The following is a 12,047-nucleotide window of genomic DNA, read 5'->3' on the forward strand; positions in this document are numbered from 1 at the left end:
CACAAGTTAATGGTTAAACTTGTTGTTTGTAGTACGATTAATATAGGTCAAGCAGCACAATAGTTAGAACTGCTGAGGGGGAAGGTACATAAAGACACAGTAAGCAGTTCAGGACCTTATTACAACATGTCTATCAAATGCATGGTTACAAACAATGTGCCTGATTCATCAAAAAGATAACTTCTGCTGACAGTACACACTGTTCCCTGGAGTCTCTTACACATTGCTCAAAAATTAAAATTGGAAATGTAAACTACACAGACACATTCTTGCAAATGTGAGTATCTTTCAGCACAGTGAGCACTTCTATGCAAAAGAACAGATATAGGCTGTGGAATGAATTCAGCCTTCATTTGCATCACCAAGTACTGGAGAAATCAGCAATAGCTATGACTTTACTCTGCATTTTCTCTCAGGTAACCAAGGGAAGATTTGCCCCACCAGACCCAAGGACACACATTTTTCACTCTGGGATGCACATGCATAATGCCTACAAGAGGGATTACCTTATGCTTTATTCAAGAATATTCAAAAGGGGAGCCCTCTATGTCTCAAAAAGTTAGTATTTCAGCAATACTGACAGTAAGCACTGTTTCAAAACTAATGGCACCTTAAAATTTCACAACATTAATTACTTATGCTCAACATCAGTCATTCACTCTCTGCCAGATTAAATAGACATCATTCCTGATTTGAGTCCCCAGACCCCTGGCAAAGGTTCCCAAATTAAATTCCCAGATACCTTGCTGGAGCAAAAGCAAACAGAATGGCCAAGTTTCAAGATTGACAGAACTCACCACATCTGGCACTGAGATGCCTCCCTCTTCTCAATGCTTAGTGTCATGAGAGCATGTAGAGGGATCAATCCAATTTATAACATGAGGTTCATTTCCCCCAGAAAAACTAAGCATGAATAAACCAGCTTTTCTGAGCAAGCACTTGGAAAGTACAAATAGCATTTCAAACAGTTTCTCATTTTTCAACTGAAATACTTCTAATGATTAGACCAAAGCAAAAGGATTTGAAAAACTTCTATTCATGCCCAAAATCTAGCAACTTTAATTCCAAAAGGACAAATTAGTCTATTGTTAATCTGGAATGGAGCAGCCAGAATAAATTTAAGCAGGAAAATTTACTGTGTAACAAATTACAGAACTGGTACCAGACAAACAGAAGTCATTGCATATTGATGATGTTCAGAGTATTTTATTTCAGACTTCTGTGTTTTCCATTGTTAAAAATGGAAGATCATTTTCTTCCACTTTTCTCACTGATAGAATACTTTGCATTTTTCTGATAACTGCTATCCCTTATTTCAATGTACTTTATGAACTTTGGACTAGATCTTCAACAAGTGTGAATCACCGTAGCTCAATACTGATTTTAATAAAACTGTTTTAAATCATGCTACCTGTAGAGTGATTAACTGATGCTGCTCCATCTCTGTAGACAGAGAAGGGACATGTCACAACAGCGTGACATTAAAGCAGATCTCAGGTATGAGGTTACAAATATTTTATGAGATAAAAGCATCCTGTCAAATTGCAAAAACTTTAAAACTTTTAAAGTTTTAAACTTAAAACTTTTAGAACATTGATTAAAGTTCACCAGAAGTATTTAACTTTGTGGGTTTTATAGACTATTATGTATGTCTCATCTGGACTATTTTCCTTTAAATGAAATCATGTCACACAGTTAAAAATTCACTTTTGGAACTTTTCAAATTAACTCCATCATATTTTATATATACACTACATAAAGACAATCCAACAACCTATTCTGCCTTCTCACTGTGTTCATGCTGATAGGGCAGGCCAGGTTATAAAATGGTTTTCTTCAACACAAATTACAGCACGATAAAGGGATTTTTATGTATTTATCTGGCCATCTTCTATATTCTATATTCTAGGTCCTCTCTAAAAGCTTCATGTGTTGCACTTCCCTCAGTGGGATGAGATGTGCTCCACTTTAGCACAGATGTACAGGAAACCCTGCTACAGAATAGTTCCTACTAACAAAGATTCCTACTGAATCCTTTTTGTATAGAAATTTTTTATATTAATGAAAACACCACTGCCTCACACTATTGTCTTTCCTGAACATCAATAAAGCCTTGATTGAATTCATTTAGTATTTATAAAAAAGGAGATATTAAGTAATGCAAGGTAAAAAAAAAGTCGGCAGAAAGTTAAGAATAAGAAATGTGAGAGTCCAGAGAATGTGATGTAATTGCCTGTAAACACATGTGACACGGTAGGAATACTGCCTCAGCTACTCAAGGGATCTCTGCCCAGTCAGCCAGGAAGAACAAGTCAGCTGTGCCCTGCTGACGTTCAGATTTCTAAGGGAAGAAGGAAGGAGCTTTATCTTCTCCCACACAACACCACAACTTCACTGTAAGTAGATACTTGCTGAATTTCAGCTAACATTTTATTCCATTTAAAATGGAGAAATAAGACACTTATAAATCCAGCAGAAATTAAGTTAGCTAGACCAATTCTACTAGCCTCTAAAACATTGTTCTGATTATGAAGGTCTGTGTTATATTTCAGTGAATTTTACCTTCTGTTATAATAACTGTCCTGTTGAAATGCAATTTTAGGATGGATGCAACTAAAGCTGATGATGTTGCTAAAGCATTTGGTAAATATTGATAAATCAGTACAATTCCACAGCAATACTTCCAATTAGGTTAGCTGGGAGGACAACAATTCTCTACAGCCCTAATTTAACACCACACTTTTGTGAAACTGTTGTTAAATTCTGAAGACCATTAAACCCTAATAAAACCTTTTAACAAAACCTAGTTCCTTATTAATGAAAACGTGTATCCACTTGTGAAGCAGGTGGACAGCCCTGGAAATGAGATGCTTGGCTGAGAAGAAACACAGCCATGTACTGGTGGTGCCTTACCCAAAGCATGTGCACACCGTGCAGGGAGGGCCCCAAGGAGGTTTCATCTTGAAGTTTTATAGTTTAGTAAGGATTCTCCTCTTGGCTGGCATGCTTGAAATGTGAGAAACTATTCCAAAACTACAAGTAGTGAGCTCTCCTTTACAACATTTCAGTAACATGGTAGGACAATAGGGCTTTTGTGCTTCAGAGTGACTCCAGGACTGAATCATATCATCACAGTGGTTCAAAATTCTCTAAATGGCTTCTCAGAACAATTAAATAGCTTCTAAGAAGAATGGCATAAAACCATTTGAGGCTTAAGGAGAAGCACAAAGTACCACACACTGCAGGCAGCTTTCAACATTGTGAGCAACAAAGTCAAATAAGATAAAGTGAAGATCACCTCCTTCACTAGCCAGCCAACCTGGGTCTGCCTGCTTTAAGGGTGGTTCTTTTTACCTTCTGCAAGCAGAATGCTTCAGGCTTTCAGGTCCAACCTGTAAAACACTGCCAGGTCTCAGAGTTTCCCAGTGTATGCTGAGGTCTTGCATGGAAGATGTTTTCTTAGAGGTTTCATTTTAACATGTGTAGCTTGTATTTTCTAATTAGCTCATCTCAAAGAAGATTCAGCAGAATCAAAAAACAGCTGTGGTATTTCTGGGATGCTTACATTTTGCACAGGTTGCTCACACTGCAATACACTGAAGTGTGATCATAGCTGTTTTTAAAGTTCTCCAGCCAATAGACTGCTTTCAGATAAATGTGCATTTAATTTGAAGTTCTCAGCAGAATTGCCTCCCATGTATGAGACCATTTAGATATACTGACATGGTCATCTGAGCTGAAGACTTTCTCAGCAACCTTTTGCTAAAGGATCAGGATTAGTTTAAAATCCCATAACAATCTATTATAAAGCCCCAGAGCTAAAGCTTTCTAGCATTGCTGCGGAGATTGAGGTTTTTACCAACCAAAAAAAAGTTGTTTGTTCTTATTGTTGAGGGTTTTTTAAGGCAGGACAGGCCCTTTCTACGTTGTAAACCACTCAGGCTGTGGTTTCACAAATGGTTCTGCTAAAATAGCCCAGACCAGGAATGGGATTCCAATACCCCTGGCATCCAGAGCAGTCAGAGGGACTCGGGAACAGAAACATTGTGGATTTCAGCTTTCCAGCAGAACCTGAAGAACCAAATGCCATGCTGCAGTTAAGGCAAACACTATCACAGGAGGTAAAGGAATATACTATAAATTCAAAGGTTTAAAGTAATCCTTACTTTTCCAGACTACAGTGCAAGAGCTCAGACTTGGACTGCTAATACTGCCTATTGTAGTATTGCATATATAGAATATTTACTGTACCCTTTTTTATATAATCATTTCTAGTAATAGCAGCAGTGCTATTACTGCAAGCAGCAAAAAAACCTAACCTAGAGACATCCTCAACATCTGTATAGCAAAAGATTCTCTGTGCAGGTACCAAGATTTCAGAAATACATGGGAAGCAGCAGCCAAGGCAAAACTGTCCACAAGCAGAGATGTTGACAGGCCAGGCAAAGAGAAAAATAACATCTACAGCCAAAAGGGAGGGGGAATAAAATCAAACAGCAACAGAATAAAAAAAGCAAGAGACTGAAATGTTTGTGCTTGAAGTAACAACCTGTGCTGTGGAAAAAATTCATGCTGTGGAAACATTGTTAGCTAAAACTATTTCATTTGAATTCTGCTAGTTTCTTAGGTCTGCTGATACTACAGGAGAAATGATATAAACATTCCACTTAACTTGCTGCCAAAATCCTAGGATCTGTTGCAAAATTACAAAAGTTTTTCAAACTTTTGAAATTTCAAAATAATATCTCATCTCTTCTCAATATTTTTAACAAGCATAGTGCCAATGACTTCACTAAAACAGATCTTAGCAGGATGTTAGAAAAGGATTCTAGATCAATATTTCTTCTTATGAAGAAAACCACCTAGCTTGTTGAACTCTCCACCAAATGAAGCCAGTGTCTCTCTGTACTTGTCTAAACACTGATCTCCAACCAGAAAGAATTCCCACTCTATTCCATCCCACTTCTGTTATTCATTGTGTGCCGTTTCCCTCAGTGTGCTTTGCTTAAATAATTGATAAGCAATTATCTATTTTAAGCTGAACAGGTGCTTGCTCCAAGACAAAAAAAAAAATCAGAGACATACATATATGGTATAGTCTGATGCCTTAATGGGAGAAACCTATATGAGGTAAGGGTCCAGGGAAGGCAAGGAAACTTCTCTCATGGCCAGATAGGAATGTCTACACTAGCATCCTACCCTGACTGTCAGAGCTTGCCATGCCGTTAATATGAAATGAAAAATCAATAGCTATTGTTCAGCCACTACCTCCCATCAACTGATGCCCTGGTGTCAGACATGGGAGTGGGTTAATGGTAAAACAAGGCACAGAGGTTGCTTTTCAGAAGCATGATTGAGCTGCACATTACAAATGTCCTGGCCCTAGCTTCACACCTATCAAGTGCTCTGTCCCCTCTTGGGACATTAGTGAGCAGCTAGGACAAGCTGTGCATCCACACAGTAATCACCTGGCTTGGAGCTATTGCAAGCTTTTCATAGGTAAGATCTTGTGAGGGTCAGTGAACGTCCTGTCCAGGTCTTACCAGAAGGAAAGAACATGGTCTTCTTAAGTGTCTCTAATGGTGAGCTATAGGAGCAAAATCCTTCCCCTCCATCCCCACCCTTAGAAAAGAAAAACAAAAAAATAAACAGAAAAGCCCTACACAACTATATATCTATAGGAAGAAGCCTTAGACAATCAGACTGGTCTGAAAAGCCTCCACATTCTAACTGAAAAGCACTTCAAGCCCCCAGCTTCTTTATAGGAGTAGTTATTGCTAGTTTATAGGAAGAGATGAGGAGAGCACCTACAAAAAGCTTCAGGGGAAAGCAAGAGGCAGTTGCACCCTAAGAGGAGGCAAACTGGGAATTAAAGCAGCAAAAACATAGACTGGGTGGGGAACTCACCAAGGGATCACAGTCCCACAGCAGAAGAGCCAGCCAAGCAGAGCAGCACCAAGTTCTATTGATGCTCCCATGGTGTTTTCCAGAGGCTGTGAGCAGTTCTCCATCTTAGCTGTACACATTGTTGTCTGGGCCACTGAAAAGCATTTCAGTCTAATTGGATTGTTGGCTGGGGTGACCAGGGGAAAGAGTAACATTTTTAGGATGAGAATAACATAAATTTGAAGTTAATGAGGGTACCTGCACATCTCTTCATATTTCCCTGTGAGGTAGAAGTACCCAGAAGCCAAAGTCTGAGACATAGAACTTGGTATAGGCACTACACAAATAAGATTTGCATTCCACTGCAAATTCATTCACAGCCTAATTTAAAGGCAGTTTCTGAAAGTCAGGACTTCTCAGAAGTCCCAGGTGCTACTGCTTTCCCCAGAATTATAGGTACTCCAATACCAGGGCCACGGCATTATTTTTTACTGTGATCTAAGTACATGAAATAAGTATACTGTTTAACAAACTATGGGCACGTTGTATAAAAGATACAAAAATATTAATTAATGTTATACTAATCTATTATTCATAAAACTGCACTAGGGAGAGGATGTTCTTAAAGGAATTAGTATTCCTCAGATCTTAAGTCTACTTAGTCTGTTTTTTAAGAACTGCAATATTTACCAAGAGTGGTGCCTAAATTACTTGGAAGACAATGAAAAAACACATTATTTCAGTGCTATATATGCTCCTGAAATATATCCACTGGACAGAATACATACAGCCTTTTATTATGAAGTTTACATGTGAAGTAGTTTTTGTTCAGATTTCAGTACATGCCTCCAGAAACCAACCACCTTAAGTTTCAAATTTCCAAGAGACAGACTAGTGCTCTGTTTAATTATTAGTGCCATAAACCAGAACAATATTTACCTGCCTATAAGAGAGCTTAGGAAAATCCACTTATCTCTCCTGCCAGGTGCTACATTTCTCACAGTTATTAATAAAATGATCAGAAATAGTTATTTCTGAATGGCCTTTACCCGACTTTTCTCTCCTGCCCAGTGTCCTTCCTGATGAAAGTCAACTTGAAAATTGGAAAATATTCTGCACCTGCTCACTGGGAAGACAGAAGGAAGAGTGACTGCTCCTCTACACAAGATCTGACCAGCCAGTTGACCACTAAGCCTTGATTTCTCCTCCCTCCGAATGGAATGTGGCCTGCCAAGTGTGTTTCATGTGGCAGTTCATGTGAACTCTGCAGTTCATCAGCCTCCTTACATCCTTCTGTTCCTGGTGCAAAAAATGAGTTTCAGTAAGGAGAACCTCCTCTGCTGAGATATTAAGTGCCCCTCTGCACTTCTCTCTTCTGCCAGTCTTTCACCTTTCATTAGCATTCAGCTTGCACTTACTCCATAGTCTCAAGCAAAGCCAAACTGTGTGGTGTAGCACACATGCACCTTCCTTCAGGAGTAGAAATTAATCAGAAACTCATCAGAGTACTCAGGGTCTTTCAAAAATTAGTTTCCTGAGGTAAGATTCAGTATTTCCATCCTGCCCCCAACTAAGATTTTGGAAGGTTTGTGTGATGGGAGGACAGGGGTAGAAACAGAGCCTTTCCTATGTCCTACGTATGTGTCTTAAAAAAAAAAAAAAAAGGATAATCTAGATGCCAAGTTCAGAAGGTTTTAAGTTCCACTTAAGATTCACTTTAAGACCCCCTCTCACCTCTTTCTCCTCTCCTCCTATCAAAGTAATAAATTCCTGATATTTTATTGATAGTGTTCTACGAAGAAACTGTTGTCTGTTCCTGAGTGCTGTGTGAGATGATGGATGAGTTCACAACACCTGTTACTGCTACATACGTGCAAGTAATTTCCCCCTGCCTGTTTCACTGAAATCTGTTCTTTTCTCACAAAGTCAAACAATCTGCTTCCATTACCAGTAAATATCTCCTAGATAAGCTTTGGAAAGGTCCAAAACTATTTAATAACTTTCTCTTTGTACGCTAATAAGATAGACTAGTGGGGAAAAAAAGGTGTACAAGAAATTTAAATTGAAGCTACTTACAAAGATAGCCCAGCAGATTAAACTCCTCATGCCATGGAAGTGTTTTATCTCTTCAGTGCAGAGAGCTAGCACTAAATCTGAGTCCCATAACAAAGCTCATGCTATTCCTTTAATTAAGGCTAAAAGAGAACTTTTGTGATCCATAGCTGTATGCTTCCATCTGCACAGAACTGAATTTTACCTGATTGCTCATTTAACCAAAAAAAATAGTTTACAAATGTCTGCACTTATCTCCTCCTCCTCTAGACATCCATTTATCACCAGAAATATTCACTGAAATATTCTGGAATTATTAAGGAAAATTACAGGAACCAATTTTATAATTCCTACAGTTCATTATTCATCTCCAAATACGGTTTACATTAAATTGTATTCATCTAAACAGAGAACAGAAACATGAGAGACTAATATATTCTGATAAATGTAATCAAGGAAAACAGTTCATATTTTGATACCCATAAAGAAGGTACCATGCAGAAACTTCTGCTCTCCGGAGTTCCTTTCCTATATGCTGAAGATCCTGAGTAAAGGAGTTGCAGACACTGAAATGTATTTTAATGCCATTGCATTCTACTCAGATGATAAACATAAGGTGTAAAATACATACAAGCAAAAAACCAAAACTAACAAGAAATTTCAGTATTTCAGTCATACCATAAGACCAAACAGGAATTAAGGAATTAAGGATCCACTGATGGAAATTGCTTAATAAATTAAACCTTCAATTTCAGTACTGAAATCACTGAAAAAATTGAAAAGGTAAGGATTATCAGATATATTAGGATTCTTCCAATTGTTTTTACAGAACCAGTAGGGAAAAGGCATAAAACTGTATTTAAATGACTTGGTTTTGCATATGGGAAATAAAATAAATGAAGATGGAGAAAATACACTGAAGCATCCAAAAGAATTTCAAATGTCTGTGATAGATCAGGAGGAACATTGGAATGACTGAAATAGAGAAAAGTTTTAAAGGAGTGATTTCTAGATCAAAGAACAGAGTTTGCAAATCTCTTTCCACCTATACAATGCTCCAGCTGAAACCAACCAGACTACTCTTGGGACCAGAGAGCTCATGCCTGGAGGGTGCCATGCCAAGATCAAGGCCATGTTTGCCCTGAACCTTCAGCAGAATGAGGATCATGTCCCTCGTTTGATGTATGCTGTGCTGAGCACGTAGCTTTTCTGAGTTGTATGGATAATAAAACAACAATACATTGAGATTGATAGGAAAATGATAAGGAACATGCTGAATTCAGATAAGTGATATCCAAAATGTTACAGGAAAATCACAAAATCATGACTGAGCTCACTAAATTTACACCAAGATGTACAAGTCAGGGATTAAAGCTCTTTGAAAAGGTAATTTTTAATTTTAGTCCATTTTTAAGGCTCATTTCTTAATATTCTTATGTGCCCAAATGAAATGCCACCTATGGAAATGCCCATGAGAGTAGAAACTCCTTTTGACTCCATTTTTGTGGTAGATGGTTGCAAAATAATTTGATTTGCGAGTCAAAGAGGGATAGTTGCCAAGCTTTTGAAATCAGAAACAGTTTCTTTGAGGGACATTTGTCAGAGGGACAAACAAGGGACAATTTCATCATGCAAGAATTAGCTAAACAAAAAAAGAAATTAGAAGTTTATCAATTAATTATCTTCCTGGAAGATCTGAGACAGAAAAGCATGTTTGAAATAACAAAATTAACTCATCTCACCTTCTCAGGATGAAAAGAGGGAAAGGAAAGAAAGGCAGGGAGGAGTACTGAAAACCAAATAAATACAAGATGAGTCTATGATGCTCCAACCACAGTTATGAAAATCTGTTCTGAGTGAGGTCAGAGGCTACCTTACCAGGGACTTACTCGTGAGAAGTTACAGTTTCAAATTCCTGATCAAGCAAACTAATCAGCCATGAACTCAGGTCCTTCAGTGGCACAACTCGTACACCTCATTTTGAATTTGTTTCACTCGGACTCCAAGTCCAAGTGCTAAACACATCGAGCTGCTGGACCACAGGCTGGTATAGGTTGTCCTGGAATTCCCCTAGGAGCTTCTTTTCCCCCACTGGACTGACTAGGTAAAAAGAAAGGCAAAGAAAGACTGTCTGGTTATGCACCTGGCATACATTCCTCTGTCCGTGGAGACAAAGTATCAGAAAGGGAAAAATAGGACATTTTTCAGTGACCCTGACATTTGATACTGATGCAAAAAAGGAAAGGAATTACAATGTCTGAAGCCAAATGCATGAAGTTTCTTTATATTTCCTATGATTTAATATCTCTCTCCCCCACATATGGCAGGTTCCTTTACAGAAACTATTGAAGACAGGCCAACGGTGCTCCAGCAATGTCTCTGATGATACAATGGAAAGTTCCTAACCACAGTATCATTTGCAGCATTTCTCATTTATTTTATCCCCAGCCCCCAAAGACATGCCTCTTCTGATGGAATAAATATTTCTTTCCACTTTTTATGAATAGAGTTGAAAATCTATTTGATAACCAAATTAATTAAAAGAGACAGAGTCCAATTACTTAGGTTTATATTAAATCTGTTTTAAAAGCTGGCTTCCAGCTTTCACTCAGTCTAAACAGATAAAAAAATATCAGCGACCCTTAAAAAATACTCACAGTACCTGTTAAACCAGATTTGTAAATTAATTTCTTCCAGTGACAAATAGGAAGATAAAAATTTGGGAAGTCAGACCTTCCCTCTACAGCCTGTCCTCCTTCCTAACAGGGCCTCTAGAGGAGGGCAGTACTGCACAGACCAAGTGATAATGCAGGTTTCCTGGCTGTAAGGTCCAGTCACTGCTTGGTTTGCCACACCTGCCCCATTTTCAAACCAGCTCTCAAACTCTCATCCTAGCCAACAGAAGCAGTTCATTTTGTGCATGAAGTAATCTGTTTGCCACTGTATCACTGTATCACTATGACAAAGTATATAAAAAGGCACGTGCTGCTTTACAGCCCTCTGCAAGTTTAAAGAGAAAAAAAAACTCTGACTTCAAGAGACTTCAAACCTAGCCCACAGTGGAACAGCTTCACTCCATTCTTCTTTTCAAAAGACCTGAAATATAAATTATCATCTGATTATTCAGGCTTGGGTCTGATCTCACAAAGAGTATGCAGACTTAATCTATTGGCCTGGAGCTGCAGAGACTGTCAGTGGCACCGCAGACCGAGGCACACTGTGCTCAGGCTGGGAGCTGGTGTGCCTCTGCCCTTCCTCTGGACAGGGTGGAAGCAGAACCTGACCCACTCACAGCTGAGCTGAAACATCACCCAGTCATCTGCATAGCTGCCCATTTTTGTAAAAAAATTGTTTAAAACCAAACACTTGACAGCCATTTGACATGCTGTGGGTAGGGTTTGTGCTTCACAGCCTTAGAGGTGAATGCGATACCCTACGTATCATAATCCTGGGATATCAATGTTTAACCATGTTGTAAAGCTCTTTAGCGAGAAAGTAGTATATGCTTTCAACTAAATGGCTACAACCTGGAGCTACTCTCCAGCCTGAGGACTGGGGCAATAAAATGGTTTTGTCTGACAAACTATCAGCAGAGATTTGCTGGTGCTGTTAGTCAGAATGTAGAATCCCCAGCACATTCAGAAGCCTCCCTTAAGGAATTAGTGCTTGATTGTTTTGCCATCCAAAGAGTGTTTGCAGAAGCCAAAACTACCATGCTTGCTGTCCACTGTGCAAAGAGGTGATGGCATCAAGAAGACAGGTCACAAGTCTGAGTTTATAGACATTACGCTCATGTTGGTATGGCTTTTCATCCACTCAGTATGATCTTATGACCCCACAACTTTACAACCTTCCCCTCTCTGGGCTTCACAGCGCCTCTCCACTCCAGGTTAATCATTTCTCTGCCATTATCTGCCAACAGTTCTTATCTCTTTTGCTGTCACTTTATAACAGGGTCTCTTATCAAGCTGTACTAAATCACGTGATGGTGCCAAACCTATCACAAGTTGCAATTCTTCTGATTAGAGACTATCATGAAATGGGATATATGGTTTACAGCAGGTCACTAATGCTGGAAAAAGTACAGAGTCCACTCAAAGACATGCTCG

General features: G+C 38.8%; 1 long non-coding RNA gene across 2 annotated transcripts in view; it reads right to left on the reverse strand.

Moving 5' to 3' along the window:
* The window catches only part of LOC111932469 (uncharacterized), a 102,962-nt gene that overhangs the window by 65,584 nt on the left and 25,331 nt on the right, over positions 1–12,047 (reverse strand). The gene's annotated exons all lie outside the window — the stretch shown is intronic.

Source organism: Cyanistes caeruleus, chromosome 9, assembly GCF_971803275.1.
Source record: "Cyanistes caeruleus chromosome 9, bCyaCae1.hap1.1, whole genome shotgun sequence".
NCBI classification, from domain to species: Eukaryota; Metazoa; Chordata; class Aves; order Passeriformes; family Paridae; genus Cyanistes; species Cyanistes caeruleus.